The sequence below is a fragment of the Crocuta crocuta genome, unplaced genomic scaffold, assembly GCF_008692635.1.
Source record: "Crocuta crocuta isolate KB4526 unplaced genomic scaffold, BGI_CrCroc_1.0 scaffold25, whole genome shotgun sequence".
NCBI lineage: Eukaryota > Metazoa > Chordata > Mammalia > Carnivora > Hyaenidae > Crocuta > Crocuta crocuta.
Window position 1 is genome coordinate 4,476,188 of NW_027532015.1, and position 19,231 is coordinate 4,495,418.

The window sequence follows — 19,231 nt, forward strand, 5'->3', positions numbered from 1 at the left end:
TTTTTTTTTTTTTTTAGCTTTGGGTTCTTGAGCCAGCCGCATCCAGGATGTGGCTTAATGTTCTGAGAGAATCAGTTCCAAAATCAGTTGGAACATTAATAAATATTCTCATAACTATTTTTTAAATGTTTATTTACTTGAGAGAGAGAGAGAGAGAGCAAATGGGGGAGGGACAGAGAAAGACAGAGAGAGAATCTGAGGTAGGCTCCAGGCTCTGAGCTGTCAGCACAGAGCCCGACCTGGGGCCTGAACTCACGACCTTTGAGATGATGACCTGAGCCAAAGTCAGACGCCCAACTGACTGAGCCACCTAGGTGCCCTAGAAATTAGCTATTGTTTTATGATGCCATAAAGGAGCAAAAGATGTAAAAAAAAGAGAATCTATTCCTCCAATTATGAAGACTGTCCTCTGGTGTGGAAGAATTATATTTCTTATGTATACTTCAAAGAAAATAAGTCTACTGAGTCAACCAGCAGAAGCTTAATCTATCTATCACCTTATATATAAACTCGATTTAGTCAACAAGTATTAACTGAGCACTTACCCCAAGCTGGGTACGGGGACTACAATGACCCTCATGAAATGTACGTTTTAGGTGGGACATGGACAAAGGACGAGTACATGAGCAAATTAGAAAAACAGTAACTTTGCTAAGTGCCTAAAAAGAAACCAGCAGGGGGCCAAGATAGAGACTGCTGGAACAGGTACCCATTTCAGATACAGCAGTTAGGAGGAGGGGACATTTAAAGCGGAAGACTATGAAGAAGCTGGCATTCTAAACATTGGGAGAAAAGCATTCCAGGCAAAGAACATACATGCAAAGTCCCTGAGGTGGGGGGAAATGGCTGGTGCAGTTAAGAAACTGGAAAGTCAAGTATCATTGTATGTGGAGACCACGGGAGCACGGGGGTATGACCTGAGGCCGTGAGTCTTTTAGGGGCCCAGGTCACCCAGTCCTCTTGGGGGATGAGAAGGAGTATGGATTTTATTTTAAATCCAATAGGAAGTCATGAGGAATTTGAGGCAGAGAAGCAGTATGATCTGATTCGTGCCTTAATGTAATTCCTATTGTGTGGGGAGAAAGGATATCGTAGACGGTGATAACCTTTCTCTTCCCAAGCAATCCTTGTTGAAAAAGCAGAACTTATGAAGCAATCTGCCTATATTTTTAAAGTAATCTTCCATGGACATAATCCTTTATGTTTTGTAGAAAGAGTAGCTCTTACATTCTCAATGGGACAGATTTATGGATATATAGACAATCAAGCATTAACCTGCCGAGCTGAGGACAGGATTGCATTTCACAACACTCTTTCTCAAAATGAAAGATAACAGAGTCCTTTCAAATCACTGTCAGTGAAATGTGTATCTTTAGCTCTTTTTTTCCCCAAGTTTATTTATTCATTTTGAGAGAGAGAGAGAGAGAGAGCGCTAGTGTGCAAGCAGTGGAGGGACAGAGAATGAGGGAGACAGAATCCCAAGCAGGCTCTGTGCTATCAGCACAGAGCCTGATGCAGGGCTCGATCTCACAAACCAAGGGATCATGACCTGAGCTGAAATCAAGAGTTGGATGCTTAACTGACTGAACCACCCAGGTGCTCCCAGCTCTGTCTTTTATCAGGGAAAGGTGCTATGTTGAAAGTGAAAGAGATCCAGCCATATGTGACCCTATTAAAGTCTCAGGTGGAGCTCTGAGGATTCCAGTGGGCAGGTAACAGAACACAAAACACATGGGTGCCTACCTAGGATAATTGCTTGGCACATCAGTTGTCAGGGCCCATCATAACAGAACTCTTAGCATCCCCGAATACTGTACATAAAAGGTAAGACAGTCAAAACGTCCCCAAGCCAGCTCCGAAATAAATTCTCCATCCGCATGTAGTCTTCCACTTCCATTGCGCAGACAGGGGCAGGAAACCCAAAATGTTCCGTCTAACGTAGAGTTGAACATGTGCTAATGTGACAACTTACATACTTTTACAGCTCTAAAAGTCCAACTCTCTTTACCCCACGATAGTTTTCTTTTCAGGTTTCAGTTCAATGCAAAGCACATTTCGGTGGTTGGGTTATGAACTCCAGAAACAGAGGCTTGTCACGGAAATGCAGACAGACGTCGCACGGCAGCCGCACTACTGGGCACCTCCATAGTCATCAGTTTTAATGAGAGCTGTTAATATCACCACCATCAGAATGGTTGCCCTGGGCTGACTTTCTGGGCTGTGCACAGGTGGTCTCGGCCAAAAACGTAATGTAGGTTATTACATTATCAATGAGGCACAGATGTGCTTTCTGTCTGAACTCAAGGTGGTATTCTGCCAAGTGCATAACTCTTTCAGCGGGCCCAGGTCTGTTTGTATCAAAATGCTGTTCTAGCTCAGTGAACCTGAGAACTGCCTTCTGCTTCCCCAGGACATGAGTTTAGAAAACATGCCTGGGAATGCAAGAAGGCTGGGCTCTCAGAAGCAGGTGTAGGCTTTCTTAAGAACGCGCAATCTCGCTATTTTAGTGAGTGTTCCAACCACTGCGTATTCACTCATCGACTCCTCAGGATTTTTCTGGGAGGCTACGGGGCCAGGTACTCTGAATGAGTCAAAGATGAGTTTACCAAGGGGTTTGCCACCAGGTACCCTGCAATGATCTCTACTGTTTCTGATCTTCTCTTCCAACTTCTTCAGAATTTTCTCTCAAAAATCCGCGTTTCCACTGCGTTTCTCTGAAGCTCTAGACCTAACATCATGGTGTTTTTCTACAAAGTTGGATGTTTACCTAATTTTACATCCCCAGGAGCTCCTTTTTCCTAAGTTTTTGCTGACATTTTTTCTTTCCAATTTTTTTAATGTTTATTGATTTGAGAGAGAGAGAGAGAGAATGGGTGAGCAGGGGAGGAGCAAAGAGAGAGGGAGACACAGAATCTGAAGCAGGCTCCAGGCTCTGAGCTGTCAGCATAGAGCCCGACGTGGGGCTTGATCTCATGAACCATGAGATCATAACCTGAGCTGGAGTTGGATGCTTAACCGACTGAGCCACCCAGGTGCCCCATCACTGAGCTTTTTGTTAGTCAGCTTGGTCCCGGGGATCTATCTATCTGATCTATCTGGCTTGCAGATCTTCCTTAAAGCTGCAGCAGCCAGTCCTGCAGTTAGCCTAGCCTCCTACGTTGGCACTGCCAAGCCGATGTGGATGCCTGGGTGCTGAGAACTGGCCTTGAGAGGCATGGAGGGGCCACCACTGAGACAGGTCCTGTCCCTGCCTATGTTCTCAATATGATGTCATCCCATCAGGACTAGGCTGGTGGCTCAAGGAGGCAAAAGGGATTCTCCTCTGTGTGAGGGAACGCATTTCAAATTGATTCTGACCTTGAGAGTGACATTGTCTTGACACCCTGGATAATTTATCTCTTGTAGAGAAGCTAAACAGTGAGGAGGTCAGTACACTGACCACAGTATAGTCTCCCTACCGTCATTTCAGTTTTAAACACAGAGAGGAACAAACACAAGTAAGATAGTGGGAATATCTGTGTATGTGAGTGCGTGTGAGCTTGGAAAAGTGTCCAGCGTTTCTGGGGTATCTGAGAGCACCCAGCTGAGGAAAACATGAGAAAAACGTAGTCAGGACCTCACGTTATTCCATCCTTCTGTTCTTTAGTTTGCTGTTTAGCCCCAACGGTTAAGCAAAGATGACAGAAAGATCCTGAAGATAAACGGATGCTCTTCTTCATTTCCTTTTCACCTATACCCCGCACCCCAGGCCTGACTTCACTCCCTCCCCGCCTTTCCCTGACTCCCATTCCTCGTTTGACTGATGGTTTGGCAGTGGCAGTATGAAGGGATGGCTGGTGGCATTAACCCTGTTGTCTGGCTCCACAACCTCCAGGGATGAGGCTGTTGCTGGGAAGCACAGGACTTCATTCCTGTAGTGGCTGCGAGCCCCAAAGATCCAGCCACCAGCGGTGCCTTCATGGCGCAGTGGCTGTTCTACATGGCTGGCCTCGTTATGAAGTGAATCTCTTGACAGGCAATTTGCTGCTGCCACCTGTATCCAGAAATCCTTTGCTAAGCCTGTGAAATGCATCCAGTCTCCTCCCTTCTCTCAGCTTTAGTTTTGGCGATATGTTTGCTTCCAATTACTGTACATTGCCCTGTTTGCATATCCATTTGGTGTCTGAAATATTCTGATCACCTCTCCTTTCTCCTGGGCAGAGAGGCACATGTTCTCTCACTGGGAGGAAGGCAAGGATATAAGAGACCCAACGGACGATAATAGAAAGTGTCAAACTGATGTGCTTCTGACTCAGGAAGACCTGGGGCTGCAGCAGGTCCCTCCGCTGGGAATCTGAGTTTGGCTGAAATACAGAAATGGGAAGGCTGACTTTCTATCCAGTGATTTACCACTGACTTTCAATTGTCAAGACCAAGTGAAAATATTCCTGATGATTACCTCAGTGGTAGAAAATTTAAACAATACATTTCTTAAAGTTTATTTATTTGAGGCGGGGGGGGGGAAGAGAACACAAGCAGGGGAGGGGCAGAGAGAAAGAGAGACAGAATCCCAAGCAGGCTCCTAGCCATCAGCTCACAGCCCGATGTGGGGCTTGAACTCATGAACCAAGAGATCATGTCCTGAGCTGAGATCAAGAGTCAGACGCTTAACTGACTGCACCACACAGGTGCCCCTTAAACAATACATTAATATTTACAAAGCTTTTTTGGAGTTTTATCAACTACAATGCAGATTCACGACAAGGCACATAGGAACTGATCAATGTTATTATATATCAAATATTAAGTATAAACTGTATCCTAAGATTTTTGGAGGAAGGAAGGAGGCAACTAGAAGATGACTAATGTGATAAGTTAAGTGATATTTAAAAATAATTTAGATTCAAATTATAAATCCTTTCCAATGAATTTCACATAATTGAAAAATTAAGCATCTTCAAATTTCACAAAAATTAAAGGAAACGTGAAAATGGTATCTTCTCATCTCAATTCTTCTTGTATTTTCAAAATGTATATTTCAAATAGGTACACATATTATATCCAAGCATGGACTAAAGAAAAGTGTTGATTCTTAGATATGATATTTTAATCAGAAATTAAAAACTAAGGAAGTAATAATTTAAAGAGCCAAGCTTTAGTGTGCTTTTAAAGCATGTTCAAATGATGAAAAGTACCTTAGTCTTTAAAAGTCTTATCATCCAGCAAAAGCCATCTCCCAGAAGATAAGGTTTGGCTCATTCTTAGAGTAAGGGGCACCCTCTGTGAGATCCAAGTTCTTCTGTATGGCGGGGGAGTTCATTTCTAGCCATATTTTTGTCCACTGACCTTGTAGTTCATTTACGCGATTAATAAAAATGCATTAAGTCAGGTGTGTGCTACAGGTATAATAATAGATAGGACAGACCTAGCCCTGCCTCCTGGACTATACGGGAACAGGCAGCAAGACAAGCAACGGCAATGGAACCAGGCCATCTGGGAGAAGGAGTTATTCCTTGTTGGGCCTTCAGCAGGAGCGGCGCTAACATGCTCATTGGCGAAGATACTAGAGGGTGGGGCATTCTGCCCTTGCTCTAAGACAAGAACTTCAGAGAGATGTCTGGACTTCCTCTCTCTGTCCACACAGTTCATTAGGAATCTGAGGACATTTTACACAATTGGCATCAGCAACCCTCTTCCTTCTTAGAATTTTGGTTTAGTCCTAGATACGACAAACACCCTGAGTGTGGTGGATTTTGGTTCTGTTTTAACTTTCCTAAGCACAGACATTGGTCTTGAGTGACCCCAAGTTCTCCTGGAACAGAAGCTGCCCCTTTATGATGGGCACAAACACCCCCTTCACTCTTGCAGACAATGATCCTTGAGTGGTATCCAGTCGTGACATACACACAGCTAAGGTAACAGAATTGAACAGAAAACGGGAAAAACACCAGACTGTTTGCCTTGGTACGTGGTAACCATGAAATAAGCAAACATTTAATTTGTTTATTGAGGTCAGTATGAAAGCTGTTGAATCTCTTAGAACAACTTTCAGGACATTTGATGCGTGCCTTTTGGAAACACCTCAAGCTGAGCCTGTTGTTCTGAAATGTCAGAATGTTCCATTCTGGTAAGCATTCAACTCAGAACTCTGTGAAGTGCAGCTAAAACATATAAGGGGGATGGAAAAGGATAAAATGAAAACTGGGAGCTGAGTCAGTAGACAGTGAAAACAATCTGAAGAGGCTTTCTGGTTTTGGTTGATTATGGACTTGAATTTATGATCAAGGGAGAGAAGCCCACCCGTACTTTCTACTCAGGTCTTATTTTTATGGTCTCCTTCTCAATGCAATGAGCTGCTGGCTTTGGGGCAAGTAGTTTTTGCCTATGGAGTAAGATGATCTCGGAACACTGCAGCCTGAATTTGCCGGGAAACTGTGTGTGCTCTTGAACCCAAGCAGGGATTTGCTAACCTTGAGACCAGGAAGCCTGCTGACAGGGCCTGGAAGATGTGACCAGTCTCATACCTCAATTCGTTCTTCTTTTTCCATTTACCTCCAACAAGAGTATGTTGGCAAACTAAAATATTGAGAAATCATAATTACACAGAGGATAAGCACACAGATTTTGGAGTTCTGAGGTCTGGATCATGGCTCCACTAGTACTGATGCTGTGACTTTGGGCAAGTCAGTTAACAACTGGGAATCTCAGTTTCCACATCTGTAAAATGGGGGTAAGAAAAATATCTACCCAGGTGCTTACTGTGAGGATCGCACGAGATAAAGACTATAAATCACTTAGCACAGGGCCCAGTCCAGACACATTCAACAGATGCTAAACCATTATTATTGGTACCTATGTTAAGTCTATGTAGGAAAAAAAAATCTGTGCTTTGGTTAGGATTCTTCAGTTTTGCTAGTTCTGACCGTGGCTCAATCTAGCATAAGCAAGGAGTTCATGTACATTCTAACAAGTCAAAAATGGGAAAGCCAACTATTATTTACTCATTCATTTCACAAATGTCTGTGGAGCTCAGCCGTGGGTGAACCATTGGGGGTATAGAGATAAAAATAACAGTGCCCATCTTCCAGAATCTTGAAGTCCAGTGGAGAAGATCAATAAGCACGCTGGCAAGGACAGTCTAGCATTTGCACTTAAGAAATGCAATTGGCAGACCTATGCTTTGCAAACACAGAGCTCGTGAGAGAAGAAAGCCAGAAGGGTTACACGCTCACTGAAGCTGAACATTCTAATTCTAAAGAAATGGAGGCGGGAAGTCAGGAACACAAGAGCGATTACCTCAGGCCCTGCCTCACTCCCTGCTCAGGGCCCAGACTTAAGACTCTCTTCAGCGCAGGCTGCAATGTCATGCTTTAGTCTCTAAGGTGAATGTGGCCCTTGGCAGGAGCTCAAGGGGCTGTGGGCCAATCCTCCATGACTCAGGCTCATGCCAAGGGCCAGGCCCAAGGGCAGCCTTGACCACATGCCCCAGATGTTATGCCTGCTCTTCTGTCCCAAATTCCCTGAATATTTAATGTTTAGGATCGGAAGTAGGCTTTTTTCTTCTTTGTATATATATTTAAGGACTTTAGTCCTGGCTCTGAGCTTCATTCATATGAGTGAATTCCTACTACCTCTTTTTTTTTTTTTTAAATTTTTAATGTTTTATTTATTTCTGAGAGAGAGAGCGCACGAGTGAGCAAGCAAGCAGGGGAGGGTCAGACAGAGAGAGGGAGATATAGAATCTGAAACAGGCTCCAGGCTCTGAGCTATCAGCACAGAGCCTAACACAGGGCTCAAACCCACAAACCGTGAGATCATGACCTGAGCCGAAGTCGGACGCTTAACCAACTGAGCCGCCCAGGCGCCCCTCCTGCTACTTCTTAAAGAGTTTACTGATGGCCCTTCTTGCCCCCTTGGCTTTTTTTTTTTTTGTCAGCAATAGCTTTATTGAGATATAATTCACATAGCATACAATTCACACATTTAAAATGCATAACTGAAAAATACATAAAATGTATAACTTAATGACTTAACATTTTCATAGAGTTGTTACGCCATTGGCATAACCAACTTCAGAAGATTCTCATCACCCCAGAAAGAAACTTTTGCATTTCTTAGCTGTCACCCCAATTCTACCACCCATCCCCCAACCCCTCAGCCTCTGGCAATCACTCTCTATTGTCTGTCATCATAAATTTGCTTATCTGGATATTTCACATAAGTGGGTGTTATAGACTGAATTGTATCTTCCTAAATGCATATGTTGAAGCCCTAATGAACCCCCAATGTGACCATATCTAGAGACAGGGCTTTGAAAGAGGTAATTAAAGTCAAATGAGGTCATAAGGGACCTGGGTCAATAGGACTTGTGCCCTTATAAGAAGAGAAAGATACAGGGGATGCCTGTGCATAGAGATGGTGCCATGTGAGGGAATAGTGAGAAGATGCCCATCTGCAAGCCAAGGAGAGAGGTCTTAGGAGGAAACAAATGTACCAACACTTTGATCTTGTACTTCAGCCTCCAGAACTATGAGAAAAAATATTTCTGTTGTGTAAGCCATCCAGTCTGTGGTATTGATAATTAATCCTAGCAGATTAATATGGGAGATTCAGACAAATGTGCCTTTTGTGTCTGGCTCCTTTCACTTAGCATAATGCTTTCAAGATTTAATCCATGTGGTAACATGTATCAATACTATATTCTTTTTGATGACAAATAACTTTCTATTATATGAATGTACCACATTTTGTCGATCCGTTCATCAGTTAATGAACATTTGGGTTGTTCCCACCTTTTGGCTATTATCAATAATGCTGCTATAAACATTCATGTACAAGTTTTTGTGTGGTCAAATGTTTTTATTCTCTTGTCATATGTATCTTGTGTATATATACATATCTGGAGTAGAATTTATGGGTCATATAGAAACTATGCATAATCTTTGAGAAACTGCCCAGCTCTTTTCTGAAGTAGCTGTACCATTTTATATTCTTACTAGCAATGACTGAGGGTTGCAATTTCTCTATATCCTCATCAACATTTGTAATTGTCTGTCTTTTTGATTAAAGTCATGTTAGTTGGGTGTCAAGTACATCTCATTGTGGTTTTGATTTACTTTTCCTTAATAACTAATGACACTGAGCCTCTTTTTATAAGCTTATTGGCAAGTTTTATGTCTTCATTGGAGATTTTTTTTTCCAGATTCTTTACCTATTTTAAAATTAGCAAATAGTTTTTAACTTAATTTTTTTTATGATGGAGTTGCAATCACTCTTTATATATTCTAGATACAAGTTCCTTATCAGACACAGGATTTGCAAACACTGTCCCATTCTATATGTTGTTTTTTTCCACCTTATTGGTGGTGTTCTTTGAAGCACAAGAGTTTTAATTTTGATGATGTCTAATTTATCTATTTTTTCTTTTGTTGCTCGTGGTTTTTGATGTTTTATCTAAGAAACCATTGTCAAATCTAAGATTACAAAGATTTGCTTACATGTTTTCTTCCACTAGTTTTATATTTTTAGATCTTACATTTAGATCTTTTATCTAATTGAGTTAATTCTTTATATATGGTATGACGTAGACATTTGACTTCATTCTTTTGCAGATGGATATCCAGTTATCTTAATATTTTTTGATGAAAAGACTATTCATTCCACAACTGAATTGTCCTGGAACTATTAATGAACTTGGAAGTATAAACTGACCAAAATTAAATAATTTAATTCTGGACTCTCAAATCTATTCCATTGATCTATCCACCTCTGTTTATGCCAATACAATGCTGTCTTGATTACTGTAGCTCTGTAGTAGGTTTTGAAATTGAGGCATGTGAGTCTCCCCACTTTTTCTTTTTCAAGATGGTTTTGGCTATTCTGGGTCCCTTGAAGCTCTTTAGGCTTTAGAAGGATCCCCTGTCTCTGGTGACTTCTGCCAGGATCTACCTGCTGGCTGAGGTATATGAGGGTGGCCTGTAAATCTGCCAGGATTACCATTACTACATGGGCTAGTCACCATATGTCTCAGTATTATTTAGTCTGACTGAATAGATGTTTTCACGCCCCCAGAACTGGATCTTGTGAATCCAATCTCTTGATGGGTAACTTATGGGGGAGAAGATCTAATATTAAGCCCAGCTCTAATGGTGTTTCAAATAGGATTGATGTTTTAGGTCTGATGGCTCACTATGCAAGCCTAAGAATTAATTAGCTTTGATAGACAACTTAGTGTAGCCATGTTGTGGCTGTTGTTTTTAGATTATAAAAGTAGTATTATTACATCCTTAAAAAATGGCAAACAGATAAAAAATTCACCAAAATCGAAACCCACTTGTTAAAATTACAATGTAATTATCAATGATCTAATGAAATACTGTAGATATGCATCTTTTTTCTCCTGTAGAATTAAGTTTTTGTATTACTTTCAGAAGTTAATTAGAATTTAGAATTCCATTTGGTATTTGTTTTTTGTATCTGTTGTGTTCCCTAGGGTTTGAAAGGCCATACACATTTTTGGAAGCATAGTCAAGCAAAATCATACTTTGGGCCTAGGAGAATTTTCTTATGTCATAGGAATGTATTTACCTGGATTTATTTTGAAGTTAGGCTAAGACTTACATGTACTTTGTCTTTATATTGAACCTTTTCCTCTCTAAGAGAATATGTGCATTTTCATCTAATCCTTATTATGATTTTAAAGACTGGCTACCTATGTTTAGGTTCAATCGATTTGGCTTCCTCAGCATGGAGCAGAATGTGCCCCACGATTTATTGAAACCTGGGCTCTGGCAATCATTATGCTCAGATTTTCTTCAGGTTGACCAGCAAGGGGCACTAAAGCATAGCATCTCTTCCCGGCTTCCACCTAGCAACAGCAGACAGTTTCACGAAGTAATTGGGAACAAATCTGGAAGCTTTGATCTGACTATAGCTACTATACCAGATCAAAACAATGGCGGAGGTCTCTTTGATATTTTTGGGAGATATTAATATTTTTTAAACGAGAAAAATTCTCATTGGGAAAAAAAACAAAGACAGCAAAACAATTTCAAATACAGAATCAGTCTTGGCTTTCCAGCCACAATTCTCCTGTCTAGTCAATACGATTAGGTAAACCAGCAGAATACTGTCATTGCTTTTCTGTGAATTACTGCGTTTTTTTTTCCATCCTGAGGACATAATGGCCTAGCCACATAACGAGTTCCTAAAAGGATGGACTACTTGATGTTACGGTGACAAGCAATTATTACAGAGGCCTACTGGTTGGTCTTTTTTCCTCCCTTTATATTTTGCCTATTTATTTCCATCAACTACCAGGGATGACTCTCTTATTGTTTCAAATAAAGGATGCAATCTATATGCTAGGCACACATTATGAATAATTCCTGGTCACAACAAGGCAGGGATGTCCTTCAGAGACTGGCACAAAGTTACTGAAGCTGTTTAGTATTTGGTAATGGGCTTTTCTTTTTAATTTTAGCTTTTATCCCTGCTTAATCACCTCAAGGTGCTGAAACACAAAGAATGACAGCATTCAATAATTAGTCCACCAAGCTGGAAGCAAATACCCATTACCCTTTCATGCTAAACCAAAGAAATAGTTTTAGGAAGCCCTGTCCACTTATCCATACTATAGAGACTATGCATGTAAAGGCAATTAACGCAATATTAACATTCAATTACAGGTCAGAGTGTAATATTTTAAGTAAAAATTTATTCATTCTTTGAAATGAGTTTTCTTATAAGACTTGGATGTTTTGGACCTTGCTCTTTGTAGCATGTGAGAATTGTATATTAAAACAGATCACACACTTCTTCACTCACCTCATTAAAGCCCTCTTCCCCTCAAATACAATCCAAAGCCTCAAATGGCTGATTACTTGAGAACCCTTAAGGAGTCTTAGCTAGATGACGGATAGTTGAGAGTACAATTTCTAATATTTTTCCCTTTGCTAGCCAGGATTAGAAATTGGAGAAGGTTGCAGAGCACAGACCTTTTAGGGGCTGAGATGGATAACAAGGGTGCGATGAAAAAGACGGAGCAAGAGAAAGGAAAGACCATGGATTCTTTGTGTTCTAATGTATTAGAGGTGTTCTGTCTTAGTTACGCAAGATGATTTTGATATGTCCCTCCCGCTACCTGGGTCTTCTGTCTGACCCTGGGGAGATAGACACAAAGATCATGAAAAACTCATGTGGTTCAGAGCACGGGGCCTGGAGTTAGTGTGTGGGGTGCACATTCTGGCTGTACAACCTTGAGCAAGCTACTGACTTAAGCCTCAGCTAATTCTGTACAGTGAGGATTCTTTCATTCATATAGCAAATATTTATTAAGTGCTCACAATCTGCCAGGCACCATTAGAAACACATGTGGTTGTTCTGAGGATCAAAAGAGAGAAATGCAAAACTCTGGGTGTGGTGGCAATCAATAATGGCTGTTATTATCTATTGAGAATCGACTGTGTACAGACTGTTTGCCACATACTCGGGACAATTACCTAACCTCTGCCTCAGTTTTCCTCATTTGCGAACGGAAGTTCTTATATGGCTCTTGTGAGGTTTACATGAGGTCATGTGTATAAAGTGCTCAGAATACTGCTCAGCATATAATTCATGTTGTATAGATGTTTGCTGTCATTACCTCAGTTTCTCAGTAACAACCCAGAGAGAGAAGTGTTGTTATTGCCACTTTGAGGGGCAGTTAAGTGAGGCTCAGGGAGGTAAGGAAAGTTAGTCACTGTTAAATTGCCAGTAAGCTGCAGATTGGTACCCTTATCTCTCTGGACCCAAAGCCTGTCAATGCTTTTCCCACTGAACCTTGGTGCCTTCCAGAAGCATCGAATGCCCTGCTTGAGATCACATAGTCTGTTTCATACTAACTCCCTTTTAGCCACTCCGCAGTTTCTCCACATCTGTCAGTGCACCCATGGGTGAGCATGCACGTGCATGTACGCACACACACAAGCACAGACACACATGCATGCATGCACGCACACATGCACACACTCACATTCACACACATGCATGCACACATGTGCTCATAAAAATGCATGCCGCCCACACACATGTGCACACACATAGGCTTGCACACACATCTGTACCCTTTGCACTTCACATTCAGTGAGAGCACTAGCTTCTCTCCTCAGGATAATTATACCACCAGTTATACATTTAGCAAAGTTGCCATTCGCTGCTCTAGAACCTGCTTACTTTTTTGCTAGGCGATAAGTTAAAAATGTAAATTTAGTTTTTCAATCTGTGAGAAAGCTTTCTCTGAGAGAAAGCTGTTTTGCTAGCTTGCCCATTCATTCATTCATTCATTCAGTCAGTCAGTCATCAGTCATTCATCAGTCACCATGAGCCAGGCCTTGTCCAAGATGAATTCTTAAATTTGTATTACCCTCTATGCTTCTCAGTATGTAAATCCTAATTGCAGATCTTGTACAAATTAGTTTAAAAGGACATAACGTGACAAAAGGCATTGTTTGTTTGTTTGATTTTCACATCCCCAGTGGTCATCACTGACTGGCGGCTGAAGATAGTTCTATCAACACTTCACAGCTTAAAGAAGCATATTTTCTCATGGTGTCCTTTGTCTACCTTTGCCTCGGGAAACACACAGCAACGAATTATATGAAGATGCTTTAGAGCCAAACGAATCTCCTTCTGGGACTCATGGGGGAAAGTGACTGCCTTAATAAACTGTCTTTTTGGCTTGATATAATTGAAAATGTTGCAAATGTGCTAAAAAGCACCATTATACCAGTTGATAATGAATTTGTGGAAAGCTAAGTTCCACCGTCCAATATAGTCCTTGCTTCTTTAAAACCAATGCAAGAACAGCATCCCCCACCCCGCGGCCCCCCACTGCAATGTACTTAAATCAGAAGGGAGTTGATTTTGAGAATCTGTACCTGTATGGCATGAATTCTCAATTTTAATGCCCTGAATGAGCGGTAAGTTTTGAGACTGCATTTGCTGCTTGTTGTGCGCCGAGCATCCTTTCTTTCTTCTTTTAATAATATTTCAACACCTCCCTGGGGAAAGGCTTGTACCAGCTCTTGATTAAAAAACCAAACAAAACCAAACGAAACCAAACAAAAAAACACCCAAGCAAGAAAATCCCCTTTATTGGCTTCTCTCCCAGTCTTTTGGGACCTTGTGCTGTGACTACTGCTCATTGCTACCCTTACTGGGTTTCTTCCTTAGAGCTTCTTGCTGAGAATGCCCTAAAAGGACATACTGCTTGAGAGAGAGGCTTCCACCCAGCTCCATTATTTGGTAATATAGAGAGCATTATAAAATGAATTTTAACTATTTCTGACTTGTATTAATTGTCACTTATTTAGGGGTTCCCACAAGGGTTCTGCCAAGAATTTGAAAAAAAAAAAAAAAAAAAGGAGGGATTACCATGGAGACTTAAATGGCAAAATCATTAGATCAGAGATCTATAAAAAGTGCCTTAAAAAGGAAAGTCCTGTTAATAATATTTACCAATCACCATGATCAGAAGAGATGCTACGGCCCCAGACTTTAGTTCTGTCATTGCTGGTATGCGGTAAGGTCTGGGACTTCCCAGGGAGCGAGGAGTCTGGAGAGTCAGTGTGACAAGTCAGGGCAGCAGTGCTTAGTGACTAGCATAAAAGTATGCTCATCATTTAACAACAGGTTAGCAGACGAGGACTTTTTAAGTGACTGGGCCCTAAATCTTCTAAATAAATCTTCACTTTTATACCTAGTTTTTTTCCACGGAAGTGTATCATTTCTTTCAGAGGTCCCACAAAGTTGGATAAACTCTCGGCTCCTACAAAAGCAGGGTTCAGACCCCCTGGTATGGCCACAACTCTGCACGTGGTGGCTATCAGCCAGCCAATAGGACGTGATAGCAATGGTGGAAGGGGGCTGGGATGGACCAGCTTTGGGCGGGCTCGTGTTGCTGCCCACCGTCCCCTGCAGAGGGCGCTCTTGCTCAAAGTTCTGACTTGGCCTGTCCATAGTGTCAGGTGTATTCACTTTAGGAGATAGAATCATGAGGCTATTGTTGTAATTATAGCTTGGTATCATTATTATTTCTTACAAATCATAAATGTTTGATCTTTCATCAAATATGAATTTCTCCTATGTCATGCTTACCAAGAAACCTTCTGATTATAACTTAGCTTCCACTTTGGCTGCCTATGGTGTGGTGGCCATTGGACTTAGGATCTAGTTCGTTGGGCAGTTCTATTCCTTGGGAAAAATTGATAAACTAGCAATCTATTACTTGGCCAATTACTTGTTACTGTGAAACACTTTATGCTAAGTTATCTGAGCCTATGAAGCTAGATTTTGGCCCATGGCAAATTGACTAAAATAAACATCCTGTCTCCAGGGACAGATGCTCCACTGTATTGCTCTTGGCCTTTTTCCTTTATTTTCAGCTGCACTTTATTGGAACTGTTTATTTGTCTCCCTAGTAGATTGTAAATTCCTTGAGAACTGGGGCCATCTTTATTTCAAACAGTACAAATGCACAGTACAGAGTAAAAACTCAATAAATATTTACTGAATAGAATACAAAAAAGTGTGTGATACTCTGGACACTAGTAAACCAGTAGCAATGGAAACTTTTAGCTAAATTTACCAATCATTTAACCAATATATTTTTTCATCACAAAGTATTCATAAAGCTTTGGAGGTTGAAGATCTTTCATCTGTTGTGTTTACAAGTCATATCAAATATACGGCAACGCTGACCAAGATAGTTATAAAGTAGTCCCTTCCTTCCTTAAAATATTTTATTTTCTCACTGCAGGATAGTCCCTGTATTGTGTTATGTCTATCAGCTCTGTGAATATTTAGGGGCACTGGAAATCATTTTGTTCTTGGCACTAAGAGCGAGTGATGAGAAACTTTATATCAAGAATAAAGCAGTGCCGGGATGAATTCCTTTATCAAAGAAAGTGCAAGATGACACAAATGAATGGTACGGATGCTAATATAGATCATTTTCATCACCCAGAAGAATCTGCTGGTTTTGAGGCCCCGCCCCCTTGCAAAAACACTGTCCCACTATGTTCAGATTTTGAGGCAGAAGTTGAGGGAAGGTGAACAAGTCTAATGGAAATAGCCTTTTCAAAAAGAACATCCAGAAGAAAATGAATGAACTGGATGATAAGAGAAATAAAAATCAAAAGACTTCTATTTATCCCTAGCTCTCCATTCCTGTTAGTTCTCATTTCCAATTCTACTGGCCTCTCAACCCGCAAGGATATGAGCGATCTAAGAGAGAAAGAGAGAGTGAGAGTAAGGAAGGGAAGGAGAGAGAGAAAGAGGGAGAGAACAAATGAGCCAGAAGAAAGCATGAGTGTGTGTGTGTGTGTGTGTATGTGAGCATGTGCGTGCACACACAGACACACATGCATGTTAGGGCTAAGCAGATGCTTCAAAGCTTAGTTATTCTTCTCAAACTTGAAAAAAAATCAGAACGAAACACTATCCCTCTAGCACACGTCTTCCAAGAAAACATATCCTTCAGTTATTATGAACTATATTGCTAGTTCTGTAACTTGGCTTACTAAAGAACTCTAGCAGAAACGACCAACAATATATTTACTGTGGGGTAATTAATTACTCTAAGTTAACAGTATTTCCAAATCACTTGTCCTGTCTGTTAGATTGGCACATTGTGCCTCAGAGGTGAGGTAGGAACTTTCTTGTCTCAGGCAGCAATCATATGGTCTCCACCTTCATAGTGTAATGGTCAACAGTACCTGTGCTATAATATCAAGAACGGATTTTATCAGCGGCATCTACAAGCTGCTGGCATCATCTTTGCTGCATTTGGAAGGGTAGCATGCATTTTGAAATTGTGTTTGTCTTGAGAAAGAGAGAAGTTAATGCTGTTTGTTTTCATAAGCAGGGAGGAAGTTATCAACCCTGCGGATTCTAAAATTCTAAACCTCAAGAGCTTTTAAAATTTCCTCTCTAAGGCATCAAGCAGCTGTTTCTCTTGGGAGGGCTCCTGGAAGCCAGCTGAGGTGAACATGGGGTAATGGAATGTGGACTTGACAAAGGAATGTTGAGATCCAGCTTGAAATCACACACACACACACACACACACACACACACACACACGCATCCATGCACCCATGCACACACATACACGCACACAGGCACCAGGCCCCAAAATCTGTGAGCAGCTCATCTGAAGCTCTCCCCGCCCACCCCACAGTCAGGCAAAGCAAGAATTCAGCGTCTCCTCTGTCAAGTGGAGTGACCTTTCTCGTGTCGCCCTCCAGGGGCCCATGCTCAGAGGAACCCTGTGGCAAGAAGCACAACTGTGATCCAGCTGCCTTTGAAGCAACAGCTTCCAGAAACACAAGCCAGGAGGAAAAACAGCAAGAGCAGCAGCCTCAGCGGCCGCTCCCCTTCCAAATGGCTGTGTGGCTACATCCACAGTCCGCCCTGTTAGTGCAAGTGGGGGCCTATAGCGTGTACCTTAAATGTCCGGCTTGTTCCATACCGTTGTTGGCCTCCTTCCACCAGGGCTGCAAATAGCTTCTTGGCACCGAGGGCCATGGCCCCTTCTTGCAGTGTAACTCTGACATGTGAATTACCATAATAACCATCTATAGTAACACAACTTCCTGCCAATGGGTGTGCGCCTCCGTCAGGACCTGCCTGTGGCATTCTGTGGTGGTCTCGTTGAGGCTACGGGAAAGGCTGTGCCCTGTTGATGAAGCTAGTCTCCCCTGCAGGGTAAGGAGACACATTCCAGTGTCAAGCATGCAGAGAACACATGGGTTCAAGGACAGGAAACCAGAACTTAGCAGGTGGTTAGACCTGGGCTTCCAGAAGGCTAAGCATGCTTCCAGGCCTTGCAGGGGAGGAGGGGCAAGCTGACAGTAGCCATTGAGAGTAGCATTACTAGGTGGGGGGCGTGTCCCTGGGGGATGGCATGGAAATAACGGGAAAGGCCCTACATCATAGCCAAGTCTGCGTACAAGCCTCCCATGGGGCAAGTCTCCCTGCATCACCTAATTCACAGGATAAGGTTCGACTGAACTCAATGATGGGCTCTCCTGCTTCACTTCTCCTCATTTATTCCCATAGTCTTCCTAGAGCTAATATGTTGATAAAGCCCAACAATCCAACAATGACTGTCATGATTGTTCAGAGAGCTAAAAGTTAAAATTCAGCTTTTTTTTTTTCTTTTTTTAAATTTTGAAAGACAGAGGGAGAGTGTGAGCCGAGGAGGAGCAGAGAGAAAGGGAGAGAGAGAATCCCAAGCAGGACTCGGGGCTCAATCTCATGAACCCAGAAACCATGACCTGAGCTGAGATCAAGAGTCAGATGTTCAACTGACTGAGCCCCTAGGCACCCCTAAAATCCAGCTTTAAAGAAGGATTTCAAGTTTTCCAATCACATCCAAGTCTCCCATATATTATCCAGCTGAAACATCGTGTTTATAGGGATGGCCGGTATACGGGGCTTATGCCATCGGTAAGGGTTAAAACAGCACACATTGAGAACCAACACCCTAGATAACACAGGTTTATACATCAATTGGCCACAGTCCACAGTCCTTAAGGAAGAAACTATTTTACCTCTCTGGTTTGGCCTGACCCATATGAGAAAATAATTATCTTGAAAAGAAAACTGGATTTAGCAGTAGATGAACCCATGGCATGTGGGATCTTGACACATCCACAGAATATAAGGAAAAAGAAAGAGTATAAAAAGGAAAAGAGATCAGAATAAAATATAGTACGTATTTTTTAGAGTGGCAGCTATCATTTCAAAGAGCAATACTAACAGGATATTAAGGTCACCCCTTAACCTGTAAACCATCTTGCGACTGATAAACCCTGTTTCCGTGAAAGTTATAATAAACATCAGTGTATGAGGGACAAGGAAAAGGAAACTTGAAATGGATGGAAACCAACACTTTATTGGGCCTTGAGAAATTAGACTGAACACTGGAAACGAGGCTCTTTGTTAGGGGAGAGATTCCGCGATCACTGAGGCATGAAAGTGTTCTCAGGCTAATTCCAAGCTACCAAAGTCCAGAGTCCAAAGACACTCAGAATCTCATAAAATGTCTTGCCAAGAAAAAATGGAACTTTGCCTTCTTGGCTTCCAAAAAGAGGGTTTCCATCCAGGTTCCCACTGGAATGAAGAAGTCATTCACATATTTTCCCACCCTTTTTGGTCTCTCTGAATCACAAGGATTTGATTTTAGCTAGTTATTTACAAAAGAAAAATAGTC

General features: G+C 41.8%; 1 long non-coding RNA gene across 4 annotated transcripts in view; it reads left to right on the plus strand.

Moving 5' to 3' along the window:
* LOC144241468 (uncharacterized) overlaps nucleotides 1–19,231 on the plus strand; it is a 128,221-nt gene that overhangs the window by 18,468 nt on the left and 90,522 nt on the right. For 2 of the 4 annotated variants that reach the window (XR_013338086.1, XR_013338080.1), the window contains exon 4: nucleotides 13,494–15,366. The exons of the other annotated variants lie outside the window; for them this stretch is intronic. This is a non-coding gene — a long non-coding RNA (uncharacterized LOC144241468). Of the gene's footprint in view, nucleotides 1–13,493; nucleotides 15,367–19,231 lie in introns of those variants that run through there. 4 annotated transcript variants of the gene reach the window in all.